This window comes from Ambystoma mexicanum, chromosome 1q (genome assembly GCF_040938575.1).
Source record: "Ambystoma mexicanum isolate Mex_15411 chromosome 1q, UKY_AmexF1_1, whole genome shotgun sequence".
Taxonomy (NCBI): domain Eukaryota; kingdom Metazoa; phylum Chordata; class Amphibia; order Caudata; family Ambystomatidae; genus Ambystoma; species Ambystoma mexicanum.
Genome location: NC_090922.1, coordinates 1413474940 through 1413495132, shown reverse-complemented (window position 1 = coordinate 1413495132; position 20193 = coordinate 1413474940).

Here is a 20193-nt window from a genome sequence, read left to right as displayed (position 1 = left end):
TCGTTTGCTGCTCTCTGTTTACGATTGTGTTGCCTTTCTTGCTCTTCACGATATAACTGTTCTCGTCTCTGCCTATCCTTTTTACTGATTCTTTTGTCTCTCAATCCTTTTTCCTTTTCCTTCTCCTGTCTCTGTACATCGTCTAACTTCTCCTTTTGTTTCGCTTCATCAATGTTTTTACCATCAAGTTTCAATAGGATCTGCCCTCCCATCCATTTGTTCTGTGTGAATACTATCTCATCAGTTCTATCCTCGCTTCCTTTCCATCTTTTGCCTTCTCTCTCTGTATCGAGAGATGCATTTGCTTGTGTCTGGTCTTTTCTCTTGTTCTCACGTCTCTCCTTGTCCCTTGGGACTTTGGAGGTAATATCTCTATCTCTATCCTTGTCTGGATTTTCATCACTACTTTGCGCAGGTGTCTCATATGCTGGGTTGATATACCCTGTGGCTGCTTTAAGTTCTCTTAACGGGTATAACCATTCATCCTTACTGTTCTCCCCCTCTGTGCATACGTTAAGTATCCAGGCAGCTCCTCCTCTTTATCCTGTTGGTACATATTCCACAACTCTAGACTAGCTAGGTGTTTGTCTAACTTTTTGCCCATGTATGTGGCATGCAAGTATGTCGTCATGTGTTGCAGAACTGCTTTAGATAACGATCCACCCTGTGGCCATGGCATAAACATTTTATTTGCGGTTCCTTTTTCCCATACTGCACTGTACTTTTTCAGTTTAGGTGCATTTTTTGGTACTAATGGAGTTATGTCTTCCTGCTTAAACCTGTTCATCTTCTCTTTATACAACACTTGTTATGTCTTTCGTTATTTAGACAATTCCAACAATATGAGCGAGCACCAATCGTCGCAAGCTCCAATCCTTTTTTTCCACAAAATGTTATATCTTCTACTTTACTCAATAAACATCAGGTTACATTCTTCAACATTCCGAATATCCAATCACACAGTTTTTATGCTAGTTCCTCAAAGGAAAACTTTCGACTTCATAACAAATAACACATAACACATAAGACAGATGTTAACAGACTAGACAAACTCCAGCTGGTTAGATAGACCTCTGCCCCTAATATTTTACCCCAACATGGAGTTTAAACTCATCCCTTTCACGGACGTCTTTAATCGCTGTGGTAACCTATTTGTTCCTCTTCATTCAGGACTCTGGATGGAAGTATCTTCTAGCCGCTATATTAAAGCGTAGGAATAAGGCAAATCCTCTCTCTTCTCGGGTGTGCCCCCCGGTATCCTCTCTCTTCTTGCGTGTCCTCCCCGGTATCCTTCTTTACTACTTTAGTCACCCTCTGAGTCACTATTTCCCTCCCCTCACATATATATACATCATACTCCACTTCTGACTATATTTTGTTTTCCCCCCCTCACTCCGTTACCTTTTCCCTTACTTGTTCTAAGTTATATACTTTTGCCAAAGCATTTAGTCTTTTTCACTCACCGTTCGCATGTTTCCTCTCTGGATGCTCGGGATCACAGCCTTCGTCACCGCCTTCTGTGGCCGTTCACCCGCGAACACAGGTCCCTTCAGACCTCTGTCTGCAGATTCTATTTTTACTCTAACCACTGTCTACAGGGAGCTTCACCGTCTACTCAGCCAGATTGCAAGGTACTTGTGATATTGCAGAGGACCTAGAGTTACTTTATGTTGACGGTCAATGGGTGTCTTATCTATTTGATAATCGATAACCATCCGATCTCTGCTACCAAGTGTGCTCTGTGACCCCCAACTGGCCTATAGAGTCGGGGTTTGCTCAGATGCACTTTAAGACAAGATAGCAGCACCCGTGAGATGGATGGAGGGTGTAGATTAATACTCCAACACCAAATCAATAATGACGACTTGACGATTTGGCAAAGGGAGTCAGTTTAATGACAAGTACAAAAAACGTGGAGTCTCATGAATATCAGCAGTTGTGCGACCTTCCTTCTCTCTTCACAACTCCAACGAACTTCACAAGAACACATCATTTTATACCAAAAACTTGTCATCACTGACTTTTTAATGCTTAAAAGTTGGCATACAATTCTATTGATTTGTAAAAGGTAACTTTACTATAGGTACTATATCTGTATATGGTAACGGAGTAAGGGGATTGGGTAAAAACTGTCAGATGGGGCATCTAAGCCCTACCTTCAAACTGGCTACTGTGGACATCACCAAAAGTACACACTTATGTTTTACTATTGCCCACCTGCCCAAACCCTTATTTGCCCTTTCCCACATACGATGTAATGTGCACGTTTAAAAGCCTGGCGATGTACAGCAGGTGATGAAACAATGTTGTACCATCATATCTTCTATATGTGAGTCTGTCCAGGTTCTTGTGATGTCACCATTTGTCTTCCATTAAGGCCTTTTTGGTTTCTTCAGGGACTGTACTCAGACGATCTTCATTTCGTTATATTTGTTGATATGCCTTCTCAATGTTACTTCAAAAGGTGCTGTTCTCTTGATAGGTACTGGGCAGAGCCCCACTGCGGCTCTCTGCTGGTTTGTTTGCTCATCATACGTCCCATATTTTGGTGTGAATGTTCCTGGTACTTCAAAATGGACCGTTGGCGTGCGGGCTGTACTTAAGACCTCCTCTACACTATCCATCAAGGATTCACCCTGTTCTGAGCACAGCTGTCCTAAAATCCTCACACACCCCAGGCTCCTGTCGTCGTGAATACAGGGCAATGCGCCATCGCTCATCGTTGTGTGGGAAGGTTTATTTTGGGCCGAGGTTAGGGAAGTTCATTTTGGTTTTGGAGGGGGCGGGAGCGGGTTATGAAATTGCTGCAACCACTGGACAGCACTTTTTTAAAAAAAAGCCCGTAGCCTCTTTGCCGCTGTGCAGTGGGGGATTGGTAACCTGCCTCCACCTGCCTGACACTGATTGTCAGAGGACTCCAAGAAGTCTGCTACCCTGTTGCTCCCTTGTGCGTTACCTTCTTTTTGAGTCATGCTTCCTCGAAGAGCAACTGTCAGCCCAGTTTCCAACATCTACCTCTGTGCAGGATCGTAGAAGCCCATCAGCCAGCACCCCAAGAAAGGACCATTCGACCTAGTGACACCAACCAGGTGGTGGTTAGCTGCCTGACCTCTATGTGACCCCGGGTTCTTAGAAATCTACTGCCTGGCTGATCCCACAAGGCACGCCCCTCTTTTCAGTCTGCTGATCCTCAACATCATCACCTGGAGAATGCTCCAAGAGGGGTGGACTTAGAACCAAAAGTGGCCCCGGAAATAATTTTCAAAGAGGCCCCATATTGCATATTTTCAGAAAGCCCAACCCCTTGCTTTTGGGAAAATTTGAAAATAACATAGGTTACCACACAAAAGAGGCCGAGGGTACAGAGGCCTACCGCGAAATCGCCAGAGTTCCCTATAGGCCAGTCCAGCACTGGTGCTCCACCACCTAGCTGGGCTTGCAGCCCCTGAGATGGTCAGCTAAAGAAGTCCCAGCAGCCACTGCAACACCCCTCAGCCAATGATTTCCCACATGTGACCTACCATACTGTGCCTTGAGGAAGGGGGATGGGTTCATTGAGACCCGCTGGGCCAGCCGGCTACAGGCTCACCCTCCACTCCACCCACAATGCCAGAACCCCTTCAATGGCTGAACATCACAGCTATGCACAGAGCTCTTGGCTCGCAGACCTCGCGCTGCTCATACATCAATAACAAGAATGACCTCACCTTTGTGAGTAGGCGTCCCACCTCCTGCCCCACATGAAGAACTACACTTGGAAAGAGCCCCTCCTACATGACATTGCCCTGCCTTACGGTTGAGAGGTGGGGTTATGGTTGCCACTACCTACCAGGACCTTCGCAATTGGACAATTGACATCTTTCTAGCATCTTTCTCAACACCCCTGCTCTATCCTATCTCTTCTCTGTGACCTCCTCCTACCTACTTAGATACCGGAATGTGACCGATTGCTCAGCTGTGAATGTCCTTATCCCCCTCCTAGTTCTTCTCACTGCTCCATGTACTCTGTCCTACACCATCCACCTCAGGAACTAGAATGGGCGGTGCTGTGAACATCCCGCTGATACCCCACCTCCCCGGACCATTCTATATGGCATAGCACAAAACACCAGATAAATAAATAGCACGACTTTAAACCTGCAGAATATTTATTTTGGTGGGCTTACGTGGTGATATTCTGCCAAGAGCATCTTAGATGTAAAGAGGAAAGTGCTCATGGATGTGTCTACGCTCTGGCAGCCTTCATTTGGTCTGGGCAGCTAGTGGCCAGGTGCAAGGGAAAGAGCAAGGCAGGCAAGGGTCATTTCACACCCTTCTGCTATTCAAGTGCCCTAATAGAAACTGACATGTCCCGCATGAGCGTTTCAGTTCTGTTTTATAGATTCAACCCTGATGTCAGCAGGCCCTCTGCCCTCCACCCATATGAGCGTTCACAATCAACCGTGCGTGACTGCCGCAAGTGGTGGGACGACCTCCGCTTGAGGGCGCAAAACATCCTATCGAGCAACAGGAGGGCGGCCATGGAGACAGGTGGGGGTCCACATTCACCTGCTAAGCTGATGCTCTGGGAGGAGACTGCCAGCACTTTTATTGATCCTTAGTCAATAGAGGGATTCAGAGAGATGGAGATGGGTGTGGCATCATCCACAGAAAGAGGTGAGTGACCCTGCACATCCCTGTAGGGGAAAACATGACTTAGCACTAGTGACGTGGATGTGAGACTAGGCAAGGCAATGCATGTCCCTACACCCACATCAACATATCCAAGTCAAGATTGCGGTCCAAACCCTGCCACACAGAAAGTGCCAATCCCATAACCTTCACACGGGCAACATACCAGGACCGTGCCCATGTAACCCAACACACAAACCCCATATCAACGGTATGCCACCTGCCATGCAGTGAATGCGAACATGCCCCCTCTGAATACCCTGCGTGAAACACCTGTAAGACATGAATGCATGATCAAATTAATAATGAACAGCACCATCCTATGCCTCTGCCATGTCACACCATCATTGATGCCCTGCATCTCTTCTACCCCCCAGGCAACGATGAGGAAGAAGCAACCCAGGAGACCACCGCGAGGGCATCCACCTCACACCCTAAGAAGAGGGCTACCACCACCACCTCCGCTGGAGGCAAGCAGGCCACAGCCACTGCCAGGGTGCCTGTGCGAGCTGGGACACAGCGAGCAACACCTGCTGCCTGTGTGCCTGACACACTACTGACCCAGCAGGCCACACCCACACCTGTCGAAGGGGAGTCCCTGGAAGCACCCGCCTCCACTGGGGAATAACTTGATGCCAGTGTGGAGCCTGAGGGAGAAACCGAGGTGACATGCCCGGCCACCCCGAGCCCCGTGCCCACCCCCTCGCCCCAACACCTGCAGTCACCCACCTGCAGTAAAGCTGATCCCTGCCTCCGTGACTGTGACCTACCCACCTCTGATGAGTACAGTCCCGAAAATGCCGTCCACGTGACTGCACCACCCACCACTCCGGCCCCCTCCAAAACCCTGGAAACACGATTGTCGACGGTGGAGGCCCGACAGGAGGCCATGTTAGACCTTCTCCGCCAGTACATAGCGGACGGGGAGGAAACCAGGCGGGTTATTGCCACAGCAATTGCGGGGACCACAGCGACCATCGCAGCCAACACAGCCGATGTCAATGCATCGGCTTGGCTAATGAGGGTCTTCCTGGTGGCAGTGGCACAGTTGCTGACTTCAATGCTGCTCCATATGCAGCGGCCATGGCTTGCAGGAGGTGTGGAACCTGCCAGCGACTCACCGACTACCTCCACACCAGATTCACTGTCCCCACCAGCCCAGTGCACCAGACACGTAGGAGTGCAAGGCACACTGAAATGCTGCCTCCGGACAGGAAGAAGTCCCGGAAGTAGTGTGTGCGGACAATGGGAGTGGGACACAAGGTTGGGGGTGAAGGGGTGCATCTTGTGGAGTCTATTGGGGGTGTTGGTGTTGGTTGGGGGGGTTTGGAGTTTGTTGGGGGGTCTGGGAGTTTGTTGGGGAAGTTAGGGAGGGGGGAGTGGGCACATTTTTGCTGTTGTAAATAATACACACGTTGTGATAAGAAAAATCCATGGCTGGACATTGTTATTTTCGTGTGCATCCATTTAATGTGTTACGGTGTTCAGTGCCCAACTCCCAACATTCCCTGTGTGCATGTCCACATTGGCCCAGTGTCTGACTGACACATGTCTTTCATAGTCCCTGTGGGTCAGGAGTATTCGTGAATCTGTGCTTGGCGTACTACATGGCCATCCCATGCATCATATACTAGCAGGTGGGCTACTTCACCTCTGTCTCCATCCTCATCATCCTCACCCGGAGCATGCATGTCGACATGTCAGGTGGCAGTGGTACATTTCTCCGGACGCACATATTGTGCAGCATGACACAGGCCATGGTGATCTTTGCCACCTTCTCTGGCCTCTATAGGAGTGCCCCACCAGACCTGCTTAGGCAGCAGAAACGCGCCTTCAACAGGCCAAAGGTCTGCTCTATCACAACACGGGTGCGAGTGTGTACACGAATGTACTCCTCTTCATGGCTGTTCTGCGGGTTCCACACAGGGGTAAGTTGCCACGGCCTCAAGGGATATCCTCCATCACCTGCAAGCAAATACAAATAGGTGTGTGTCACTCTGAGCTGGAACCTTCAGGAAGCACAGTCATGGCGGCAGCAATTTGGTGTGGACATGCACATGTCCCTGTACGTATGCAAAATTGTCACCTAGATGCATTCTAAACTGTTATGAGGTGTGGTAGTCTGGATGGCGTTCAATAGATGATGCAGGGTGTAATCATGCATGCTGAGGCGGATGTACTGTGGTAGTACGACAATGTTTAGCCTCCCTTTCAAGCAGTTAGTTCTATGCATGGTCACACTAGCCACATTGGCCCAGTTGCCATCCTATATAGTCACGCATTGCTTGCCATCACCATGGTGGCCTGGTTGTGCCTCTTACTTGTTGTCATCGATATGCATTATTTGTTTAATTTGTGCCAGTGATGTGTCATGTTCCATTTGTGAGGTTCAGGTCTGGAGTGTTTAGCTCTGCATGCATTCTCCAATCACTGATAATTGCCACCCAGGTGGGGTATGCATCCCCCCACCTCTTTCCCAACCAGGTGGAGTATGCATCCCTACACATCAGTATCCCAGAGCACTGCCATGGCCCAGTTGTGCAACTCACCAAGCAGCCAGCACGTGGTCCAGCATGTAGCCCCATGTGACGGGGTAGGGTGGAGTTGCGCAGTACCATGGCATCATGTGTTGATCCGGGATATCGGGCGCAGCAATGTGCGATGATTTTTCTGGAGTCACATGCCATCTGCACATTGATGGAGTGGTATTGCTTGCGATTGCGGTACACAGCCTCTATGGCATGGGGGACTACCAATTCAACATGGGTGCAGTCCAGGGCACCAACACAATTGGGCATGCCTGCCAGTGCATGGAAGCCTACTTTGGTGTCGGCTATCTCCTGGCCAGTCCGTGGTAGGGATATGTTGGTGCTTGCGTGCTTCAGGAGGGCATCCAGCATTTGGTTCAACATGCGTGAAAAAAGTGGTTGGGAAATGCCATGCAGCTGCCCCACTGTGTGTTGATAGGTTCCTGTGGCCAGGAAGTGGAGCACGGACACCACCTTTAGTAGCGGGGGGATGGCAGTGCGTATTTCAATGAGGCTGCCTATGTCGTTGTGTATCATGTCCACCATGGTGGTGATGGTGTCCCGGTCCAACCGGTACAGGGTGTGGTTCTGCTCAGGGGCTAGGTTGAATGGGCTGGGTCTGGTGCGAGGGATTGGTGGCTGCCTACGAGGCACAGCTGGCTGCGCTGGTGGTATTTGCTGGGCCTGTCTCACCCTCCTTCTCCTCCTGCGTCTCCTCTGTGCTGCCAGTTGTTGCTGCTGTAGTTGTTGTTGTAGTTGGTGGTGTTGCTGTAATTGTAGCAGTATTGGCATATCCTCCAGCGCCATGATTGCAACAGCTAGTAGTGGCATTTTGGTGTTGGAAGGGGTGTGGTGTGTGGGTGTGCTCATTTTATACTGGCCCAGCCTCCATTGCCGCCACCTGTGGGGATTGTGTGCACCTGTGGCAGTTGGCTTGTTTCCTGATTGCTGTTTGCAGGTGGTCCGCGATGCCTGTATGGCTGGCATCGTTTAGCCCATGATTACCGGCTTCGTGATGCCGGTATTTGCATGTCCGCGTGGGTTGGGATGTCCCCCTATTACCGGCATGCCGGTATTTGCTCCCCGAAGGGGCGCGTGTACGCGCCTATGCCGCTATTAACGGTGCCGGTATTTAGGGTGCCGCTAATACCGGGTTGCCGGGTCAGAATACACCGGAGCAGTAAACGATGCCGGTATTGCCATACCGGCATCGTTTTTGCCTTACCGCCAACCTTGTAATGAGGCCCACTGTGTCCAGCAGGTTTTGTGAATCGGACACTCAGCATAAATTAGCTAGGACAGGGTGGGTAAAGCAGGGTCGAAATAGGTCAACGAAGCCACAGGTCTCAGTCAAAGTAAATGACCGCATGCCAGGTAGTTGCAAATATGTGCACATTAAATTAAAATCCGATGTTTTTTTCCATATATTTGTAATTCCAACAAATGTAATGTTATACATGCCTCAGTATTCTTCAAACACTTATTAGACCTTCGCCGCAGTACACTCATGGGTATTTAATTTCAAAATCTGAAATGAATAGGACATTTTTTGTACTGCACTTCTACATACAAAGAGTCAACACGTCACAGCACTGTGGCATGCACACATGTACTAATGTGCAATATTTCTAGCATTCCAGTGTGCTGTCACACTTAACCTCTTAACCACAAAACCTGCAAGCAGTTAGGCTAAATGAATGCAAGGCAGTCCGAGAATAACTATTTGCGCATCTGGCAATATTGTACATGTATGAGACACATGTGTATCGCTGCCTTGCAATCACTCTTAATAGCATTACAAGACATTATGAAAAAAGTTAGCTATACTATACTAATATTTTTCACAAAATGTATATCAAGGCAAATGAATCACAAATCAGTAAAATAAAAGCGTTGCCAGAATAACACGCATCCAGCTCTGTAAAGAAGCAAGACATACATTGAAAGACATCTATTCCCACGATGGAGACCGCCCTGGACTGGAGAGGTAAAGGCCCACTTGTTTTAACTTGGGCCAGTCGACTGGTAGTGCATTTTGACGTAGTTTGGGGCTTATTGTTTTTTTTTAATAACTGCATTTATTGTATTTAATGAGTAACAGGAGATATGTTGTGGGTCTATATCAGTGGTCGGAGCAGTAACTTAACTGGTTGTTTTATATTGGTTACAGTGGTTTTTCATAGCCGGTAAGCTAGCTCACTGGGTTGAGCGCTCGCTGCTGCCATCTGCGTGAGCCCTGCGGGTCACAAGGCCGAATCCCAGCAATGCCAATTCAGATTTTCATTCGACTGAGGTTGATAAAAGAGCATCAACTTTGTTTCGGTGGTAATTGTATGCACATATGTTCTCAGGAAAGTGCAATATAAATAAGACATTGTTGTTCAGGCAAATCACGGTCCGGGTGATGAAGGGGGAAGATTGGTGATGGCATAAAAGGGGGACAGAATGGTCAGGGCCATTAGCAATACTAGTAGATACACATCACCCTATACATCAAGGGAGAGGACAATACAATACAAAGGGGGCCTCATTACGACCCAGGCGGTAATCTGCCGTCATAACCGCCATGGCGTAATGAGCGTTTACGCCGTGGGCCGATGGCGTAAAGAGCGCCACATTACGACCCATCGCGCACGAGCATTACGCCATGGCGGTAATGCAATTAACGCCATGGCGGAAAAGGCCCCCACCGGCATCGTAGGGCGTGCAAGGTGCACTTCCGACTCCGTAAGTAGCGGCCACCGTAAGTAGCGGCCACCGTAATTAGAGGTGGCCGCAATTAGCGGTGGCCGCAATTAGTGGTCACCGTAAAAAGCAGAACCGGAAATAGCGTCATCGTGGCGGAACGGGAAACAGCACATCGGCCATCTTTAAAAACACAATCCATTGCCATCCTACCGAACAACACCAGATCCAACCCTGACACCTGTCCCAACCAATCACCCACCCATCCAACTACCCAAAAATGCCTAAAGTTGTTAAGAAGGCATGTGACTGCCAGCGCCAGGAAAGATTTAGCCGGGAGGAACTCTGCATGCTTGCGGAGACCCTGCAAGACAACGCAGCTGTCGTTTTCTCCCCGGAAATGACCAGGACAGCGATAGCGAAAAAGAAGGCCATCTGGGCCCTGGTGGCCGAGCGCGTCAGCGCGGTGGGGGCCGTACCCCGCACCCCACAGCAGTGCAGGAAGCGCTGGGATGACCTTCGCATACGGGTCAGAGCCGTCATCTCTGCGAACCGCAACCTTGCCCTGGGTACCGGTGGAGGTTCGGAATCCCCACTAAAACTCCAACTGTGGGAGGAGATTTGTGCAACCACGATTGGCATGGAAGGCATTGAAGGCGTCGGAGGGATGGAAAGGGGAGCTCCGACATCAGGCGATGAAGGTAGGTGCCTCAAACAAGACATGCCATAGTCACTGCAGTCCATTCATGTGTAGCACAAGGTTGCCCTAGAGTGTAAATGTAACACATTAGCTCCACACTGCCCATAGCCACATGCGAGCACCACCCTGTATACACTGCTGGCACCCACATACCTGCATCCACATTCCACACAAAAAGGAGACAACCTGCATGGCCCTGCCTGAAATCTGCCTCATCTACTGACCAGAATCATGTCAATCATTGTCATTCCAAAGTCCGCAGACCCATCAATAACGCCCTCCCTCCTTTGCTCCACCACAGGCACAGATTCACACCCCGAGGACCAGGACACCCCTGCGACGAAGAGAGCCAAGAAGGCCAATAATACCATCCCCGCACCCTCAACCTCAGCTGCAGTGAGGCAGACCCCACAACAAGCAGAATCCACTGCAAGCAAACCGGACAGCCCACCGGCAAGCACCCCTGTAGGCAGCAGGCCAGCAGCAGCAGCTCCACCTGTACCAACATTGCCTGCCACAGAAGGCACCGGGTCTGCGGCCAGCAGCAACATGGGTGAAACAGCTGCAATTGCTGCTTGTTCAGACTCTGACATTGAGGAGCACGAAGTCAGAAGCCCCACTGACCTTCTACATTCCCCCTGTTTGTCAAACGCCAGCCCCCATGAGGATCACACACAGGGGCACACAGAGGAAGAGGAGTGGCCTTTTACCCCATGCCCAGTCCTCAGTCCACAGGAGGGGAGCAGCCCCTCCATGACACCACCAGCACTGGGCATGGCCCAGCAGGGGCAGCAGTCCCTCGAGGACATCATAGAACGGCAGCAACAACTGTCCACGATGCTGACTGAGCATGCCGCGGAATGTGTGGGGGCTAGGGCAACCATTGAACAGGCCACGGAGACCCTAAGGGCCGAAGAAGTGCAGAGCACTGCCACCCTGAGGGATGCCATGCAGGCCATGTCTAGGGACATCTGTGGTGAACTTGCCGGGTTGCGTCCTGCGCTCACTGAGCTCACCCACACCCTACAGGACGTGCATGCACGGGGGCAGGCAGGGACATCCTCCGCTGTCAGTTCTGCACAGAGCAGCCCCATCCGACGTTCCGGACGTAACCTGCGCTCCACAGCCAGGGGTGCCCCGGGGGCCGGGAGAGGGGGCTTGTAACAGCCTGTGGCCACTGTCACAGGCATCTGTTGACACCTACATGGGGTTTGTTGAGGTGTGCAGGGGGGAGGTGGGAGGGGGTGTGTTGGGGTGTGCAGGGGGGAGGTGGGAGGGGTGTGTTGGGATGTGCAGGGGGGAGGGGGGAGGGGGTGTGTTGGGGTGTGCAGGGGGGAGGTGGGAGGGGAGAGTGGTTGTGTCACGACGTTTTATGATTGAAATACACTTTTTGCTTTCCCGAAATGAAATGTGTGGACATTTTCATTGCATATGTGTGCTTTATTGGTGTACAGTCCACAGTGTGCATGTCCCAGAGACACACAGTGCCCCAAGTGCAGTCTCCATGTGATACACACCAGCCGTGTGTGCTAGAAGCAGTGGTCGATGATAGTTTGGCGCATTGCACGCCCCTCCTGTGCATCGCCTCCTCCATGGGGTGCCGCCCCATCTGCACCCTCCTCATCCTCATCGTCAGGTGGTTGCAGTTCTGCGTCAGGGGGCAGGGGCACATTCTGTCTGACGCACATATTGTGTAGCATGACACATGCCATGACGATCTTTGCCACCTTCTCATGGCGGTACAGGAGTGCCCCACCAGACCTGCTGAGGCATCGGAACCGTGCCTTCAATAGGCCGAATGTCTGCTCTATGAACACACGAGTACGTGTATGTGCACGGTTGAAGTCCTCCTCGTGCTGGTTCTGCGGGTTCCGGACTGGTGTAAGGAGCCACCTCTTCAGGGGATAGCCTGCATCACCTGTATTTAGGCGAGAATGTATGTGTCAGTCATGTCGTCTGATCAAGAACATGATGTGCCACCATGGCTTGCATCCAACTGTTACTTTGGCTCACTTCTACATGCACTAATTGATTCACGCAATGCAACCAGTATATGCTCATGGCTCCCATGGCCTGTTTTGCATGCCATCACCCAATGTATGCAGAGGGGTTGAGTGCATTGTGAGTGCCCATCCACTGTGTCCGTTCATGCCGTTTGGTTAGTTGGCCTGGCACATGTCCTGTGATGGCAATGCGCACATCATTGCAACATTGCTGTGGGCCTCATCATGAACCCAGTGAGCAATGTAGACAAGGACATTGTGGGGGCCCTGCTGTCTGTGTAATGGTGTGTTGATGTTTCTGTCTGTCATGTGCCTCCTTCGTGGGCAGTTATGGGGGACAGGCCTATCGGTTGATGGTGTTTGGTGACGTGCATGTAGGTGCTTTTCATTGTTGACAATGTGGTCTGATTTGGTAGAATGCACTTGCAGATGGTTGTGTCAAGGTTGGGACACAACCTCATTCACATGGTAGGGCTGCATACATTGGCTATTGGCTTTACTTGTGTTGGGTGGAGTATGGGTTGCTTCAGGGTATCCTCTGTCTCCATTCTCTCTGCTACTCACAGCCAGGTGGAGTATGCATCACCCCCCCCCCTTTCAGCCAGGTGGAGTATGCATCATTCCCCCCTCCCCTTTCAGCCAGGTGGAGTATGCATCGGTACGTCATTCACCTGCCCAATTCCATGATATTGGACTCACCGAGTAGTCAGGATCTTGGGCTTGCATGTCCCTCCATGTAGCGTGGTATTGTGGAGTTCCTCAGGACCATAGAATCATGGGTTGATCCGGGGAATCGGGCACAACAATGTGTGATGATCTTGTTGGAGTCACAGACCATTTGCACGTTGATTGAGTGGAACTGTTTCCGGTTGCGGTACGGTACCTCCATGGCACGTGGAACCACCAATTCCACATGGGTGCAGTCGATGGCACCAATGCAACCGGGTATGCCAGCTAGTGCATGGAAACCCACTTTGGTGTTTGCAATCTCCTGGGCAGTCCGTGGTAATGAGATGTGGTCGTCTGTGTGCTTGAGGAGGGCATCGAGCACTTGGATGAGTGTTCGTGAGAATAATGGTTGTGAAATGCCATGCAAGTGCCCCACTGTGTGCTGGTAGGTGCCTGTGGCCAGGAAGTGGAATACAGACACTACCTTCAGTAGGGGTGGGATGGCGGTTGGAGTTTCTATCATGCTGACGATGTCGTTGTGTGTCATGTCTACGATGGCGGTGATGGTGTCCCGGTCCAAACGGTACAGGGTGTGGATCTGCTCAGCAGTGAGGTTGAATGGATTGGCTCTGATGCATGGGATTGGGGGCTGCCTGCGTGGTGGCACTGGCTGTTCTGGTGGGGCTTGCTGGGCCTGCCTTGCCCTCCTTCTCCTCCTGTGTCTCCTCTGTGCTGCCTGTTGTTGTTGTTGCTGTTGTAGCACTTGCATTGCTATCCGGTCCTCCAGCCCCAACATTGCTAGTCGTATTGGTATCATTGTGGAGTGTGACTGGGTGTGGGAAGGGGTGGGGTGTGCTCTTTTTGTGCTTCCTGAGTCTGTATTGCCTTCACCTGTGCTGTTTCTGTGCACCTGTGGCAGCTGCATTCACTTTACATGGCCCTTTACGGTTGGTTCGCGATGGCGTAAATAGCACCATGGCGGTAAGGTACTTAACGGGCTGGGTGATGGCGTTAGGTGCATGTCCGCTTGGGTCAGCATTCACTTACCTTTCCGCCATGGCGCTAAGTACGGTGTGGGAGGTCGCGTGCGCGCGCCCTTGGCGCAGTTAGCGGCAGCGTTAACTACGATGCCGCTAATGGCATCATAGTTAACGGTCACGGGTCATGATCGGACCTGGCGGAAAACGATGGCGGTAACCATTTACCGCCATCGTTTTTCACTTAGCGCCAGGGTCGTAATGAGGCCCAGGGTCTCATTACGACCCAGGCGGTAAGTTACCGCCTGGGTCGTACCCTTACCACCATGGTGTAAACTATGTTTACACCATGGTGGATGGCGGATTTACCGCCCCATTCCAAGGTGAGTGGGGCGGTAAATCCCCATTTCCCATTTTACCCTTCCCCATTCCCATTTTTGCCCCATAGGGCATAATGGGAGTGGGGAAGGCGCTAATTACGCCACCGTAATTTACGGTGGCGTAATTAGCACCATGGTCCCTTAGCGCCATGGATTTTAACGCCTACAAAAAGCAGGCGTTAAACTCACCATGGCGCTAAGGGTCCTCGGAATCAGGCGTTAAGGGTCAGCGCCGTTTACGGCGCCGTTAACCCCTTAACGCCTGATTCGTAATGAGGCCCATAGTGTAGTTCTAGTTTGTGGGTGTGGGGGATTGGAGGGGCACTGGGTAGGGTAGTGGAGATTTCAAGGCAGTGCAGACGTTGTTTAAGAGTAATCTTGGTACTGTAGGTGAGGGATTTGGGTTGGCCCAATGGTAAACGTTGGATAAAGAGAAGAATTGGGAATGGGAGACAGCGCAGTGGGGGCAGAAAGGAGAGTAAGGCACTCGACCCATCCAGGGATGTAATTTCACCGAAATGCCATGGGTAGAGGAAATGACATCACATGACCCTTGACCTCTGATGATATCACCGAAAGTGATGCAATTTGATCCCACCCCGAATTGACATCACAGGAAGTGATGGAACACGATCTTTCACGCCTTGACAAAACAGGAAGTGGCATCATATAGCATTGTTCCTAATTACACTACGAAAAATATGGTTACAATATCACTGTAATGTGAAATATATTTTATACAAGAATGGATCACCATATGGATCATTAATATCAGTGTGTATAAGCCCATATTACCATATTACTGTGAATGCAAGCAGATGTCCAAGGCCAAATGATAATGATGTGTTGTTATATAGCACTTACGCTTACGTGCTTTATGGTTCCATGTCATTTCATTGCAGGATGTTTTTTTTCCAATGGGTTTTTTACTGCAGGTTTTTTAACGAAAAAACAAATCGAATTATTTATATTTTTATTTTTGGGGGATCCCCCAAACCCTTCATTTCCTTTCATTTTTCATCTATTCCCGAACACCCAGACCCCATATATATTTTTGTAACCCCCCCTAAAAAATTCCATGAGTTTTTTCGTTCAAAAATTTGAGGTAAAAAATTCCATCGAAAAAATCTCCTGTGATGAAAGGACGTTGTTCCGTGCTTTATATAGAACAAATATACATACAGTATCAAACAACCTGTCTTGGTACTCATTTATCAACCTCAGATCGGTGAATGGCTGAGTTGGCCCTGTTGGGATTCGAACCTGCTTCCTGTCAATCACACACACATTGCTGCAGCTAGCGCTTAACCCACTGAGCTATCTTACCGGCTATAGCTATCTTACTGGCTATAGTAAAATTTGCAATTATATGTCTGACTGTTCTCAAAGTCAGAAAGCAGATTACACTCTATAGCGGATACCATTAAACTGGTAACAGATTTACAGCAGTCCAGTTCATCTGCAGGTCTGGTACAAAGTTGGCCAAATGTCAAGCCTGCATGGATCTACTTTTCAGGCTTCAGAGGGTGGCAAAATACATAACATGATTGCGGTGGTAACGTCGCAGTTGCAGCTTCAGTGCATCTCATTTTACTGGCTGCCATGGTAATGGAAGAGGGACGCGGCTTCCCGTTCAATGAATGAAAATACATTTTTTAAGCACCCCAGGTTACCACTTTGGTAACCTGGGTTGCTAATTAGCGTTCGTAATCCATTTATGTTCTTCACCAGAGGGGGTACCCTCCTAGATCCCTCGTTAACCGCTCTAGCTTCGCGCTGGCCATTAACACGGGTTGACGGGCCGTAACCTCCACCCAGGTGTAGCCCGTGTAATGGGTTACTATTGCCACAGGAGGTTATGAGGTGGTTAGTCCAAGAGCAGAGATGAATGCTGCTTTTGGGTGGTTCCTGAAGAGCCGCTGCATCTTCCTGATATTGAGTCTGGCAGCTGCCCTGCATTACACTAGACGCCCATATTAAAGACTACATGGCTTCAAACTACTCTCAGACATCATACCTTAAGCATGGTTAAAACTAAAAATACATAACAAGGTGATTAATTGGTGGAGTTTGAGTTTCCTATCAAAGATGGCATTCGGATTGTAAGACATAAGAGATGCTTTGGGAAGATCAGAGGAGAGGGATATAGGGGAGAGTGAAGAAGAGCGTCATTATTAGCAGGAAGGTAGATGATTTCTGTATTTGTGGAGTTCAACATGAGGAATGAAAGCGCCATGCAGGGCTGGATGACTGATAACCAGTGCAAGATAAGACAGGAGAGAACTGGAATAAAGGACTGAATGAAGATCCCGGTGTCATCAGTAGAAGCAAAGGAGGAGATGAGTTTGCCAAGGTGTCAATGGGAAGGGCTCCTAAAACAGAGCCAGGGGGACATGCAGAAGTCTCAAAGTTCCAAGAAATGCTGAAGGAGAGATTGGAGAGGAAGGAAGAAATCCAGGTACAACCAGTGTCATGGATGACAATATTACATAGGGTATAGCGGAGGGAGAGAGTTTTAGAGAACGATTCAAAGACACGTCTTCACTAATTAGCAGTGTTGAGAATATTGGAGACGCGAGTCGGGGAAGATTTAGAGGAGCTGCGTTGGCCAAAGTCAGATGGAAGGAGGCAATGATAGAAGTGTCCCAAAAAGTAGTGGAAGTGTGACTCTGGCGGGGGAACAGAGTAGGAAGGGAAGGAGCAACGTGGAACACATTTATCAAGGGTTGCATCCATACTGGTTGACAGTTTAGTTGAAACAGATTTCACTTTACCTGTAACTGATATCAGGTGATAAAGTGGAGAAGTGTGCTTTAACTTCACAAAGAACAGTTCCGGAATGGTGAAAATGGTTGCAAAAAGTAGTAGAGCTGTTAACAGTAAAAAATAAAAGCAGTGGGACACCACTCCTGACAGTTCTGGCTCACTTCCACCACTGGATAGGGGTTCAAGATATAGTTCGCTTCAGTAAGGGGCTCATTACGAGTTGAATGGCATTCCTGGCAAGAATACTGCATGCAGAAATTACTGTTACTGCATGTGGTAGGTAGCCTGAGTAGCCAGCATTTATTGTGACCTTAACACCGCACAGAAGAAATGTCATACTGGACATGCAGTACTTCTGAAAAATACACTATTTTAAACAGTCCCATTTCCCCCCAAAAATAAAATGCAAATCCTTTGTTGTGGGATTGAAAGGCATATGGAACAGCAGTATTGGGCCCATGAAGAGACAATGCACAATGCACAGAAGGGTCATGAATACTGCTTTCTGCCCAGCAGATCAAAAGGAATGGAAATGCCGGCATTACAGAGCCTCACATTCTCTCCCCCTTTCCTGACTGCCACATATCTTTTTACTCTGCAACATTATTAGAGGTTATTTCAAACATTATTGTGTGTTATTTCCTGCATGTGGTACTGCTACAGGCCCCTATGACGCACGCTTATTTAAAGGATTCAGAAAAACAAAGATTAGATTGAAACCAGGAGCAATTTTACCAAACGCACGACAGTATCCCATGTCTAGGGAAGCAGATGAAGGGATTTTTAAGAAAATTTCTGCCATAATGGAGCAGGGCATCTTAATGACGTCAGAGTCAACCTGTAATATGTCAGTGTACCCTGTCAAGAATACAAAGAGACGGTTGTGGTGTTTCATCCAAGATTTACGACCATTGAACCAGATAGTCGAGGCTGAGTTCCCTCTAGTCTCTAACTCGGCCACAATCCTATGTAATATACCAGTTGAAGCAAGGTAGTTCACAGTGATTGACTTGAAAAATGCATTTTACTCAATCCCATTGCACAAAGACTCACAAGATTTAACATCGTTTACTTTCAGGCAAGTTCATCTGAAAAGCACAAGGCTGCCTCAAGGGTTCTGTGAGTCTCCTTCGATTTTCAACAGAGTCCCGCAGATGGACTTGAGCAGCATCGCGTTAGAGAGTGTTGTCTTACAATACGTGGATGACATCCTAATTTGCAGCATGACAGAGGAAAAGGGCAGGCACGATTCTATTCAGCTATTGACTATACTGGCTGAGAAAGGATATAAAGTTGACAAGGAGAAGTTACAATATTGTCAACAAGAAGTGCTGTATATAGCTCAGCTAATCTCACACGGGAGAAAAGGGTTACCCCTGAAAGAGCTGAAGCCATTTCAAAGACAGCCAAACCACACACAATAAAACAAATGCAGAGTTTTCTCGGATTATGCAACTATGTCAAGGACATGGGTCATTGACTACAGTTCATATACCAAACCCTTGTTAAAAGCCTTGAAGAAAGCACAGGCAACAAAAGAAAAAATCATGTGGACTGACAGTATGGAAGAAGGGTTTGTTGAACTAAAAAAGGCCATTTGTACGGCACCAGTTTTAGGGATTCCCGATTATGCTTATTGTACCTGTTTTCACACACAACTCACACAGAGAACCACGCTGGGGTACAAGCCCCTTGCATACTACAGTGGGAATTTAGATCCAGTGATGAGGGGTCACTTCCTGTGCGAACAAAGTTTGGCTGCTGCAGCTTTCGCCATAGAGAAGGCTACAACCATTGTGATGGGGTGCCCAATGAAGTTATTCGTCGAGCACTCACTATTTGCCATTATAGAGAAACCTAAAGGCACATTGACATTTCAGAGAGCTTCTGTTTATGAAGTGATCATATCAAATCCAATTATTAAAATAGTTCAATGTAAAATAGTGAACCCAGCTATGTTTATAGCAAAGCCAGTCTCTTAAGGAGAGCCAATACATGATTGTGCGAACTATGTAGAATTCTATGATGAGATTCCCAGAGTAAAAGAAAATGCATTGGCAGGAGGAGAAATCGTCTTTGTTGATGATGGACAAAGATATACAGGCGCTGCTGTGATGAAGCACACAGCAAATGGGGAATTTCGAGTACTCATTAGTGCACGATTTCCCTCCCACTATTCAGTACAAGCTGCAGAATTATTGGCGTTGATACTCGTGCTCGAGAATCAAGCAGACCAGGAAGTGACAGTGTACAGTGACTCTGCTTATGTGACGTCAACGGTACATGCAGGCTTAGCGCGCTGGAAAAGGAGGGGCTACCTCAGAGCGGCGGCACGCCAGTGCAGCACGCAGCCCTATTGGACATGCTCATTAAGGCACTACAACTCCCAGTGGGCATAGCAGTTGTGAAATGCGCCACCCACTTGAAAGGGACAGATTTTATCTCACGTGGAAATCAAGCAGCAGACACTGAAGCCAACTGTGTGGCGACTAGAGACAAAATAATCATGAGTGTGGAAATAACTAATGTGCATGAGAGAATGACTGTTGCACAAAGCAAGCCAGAATGTTATTGCAACCTGGCCTGGACCCAGTTAGTGGAGCTCCAGGGGGAGGCACCGCAGGAGGAGAAAAACATGGAAGCGACAAGGGTGTTCTTTAAACCCCTCCGAGAGCTTGTGGCAACAAGACAGCACTGGTAAACCGGTGATGCCTATAGCCTTATTGAAGATAGCACTGGAACAGTTAAACGATCCAGCGCACATTACAAGGGAGAATCTAGCAGCAATGATTGCTGAAGACTGGTTCATACCGA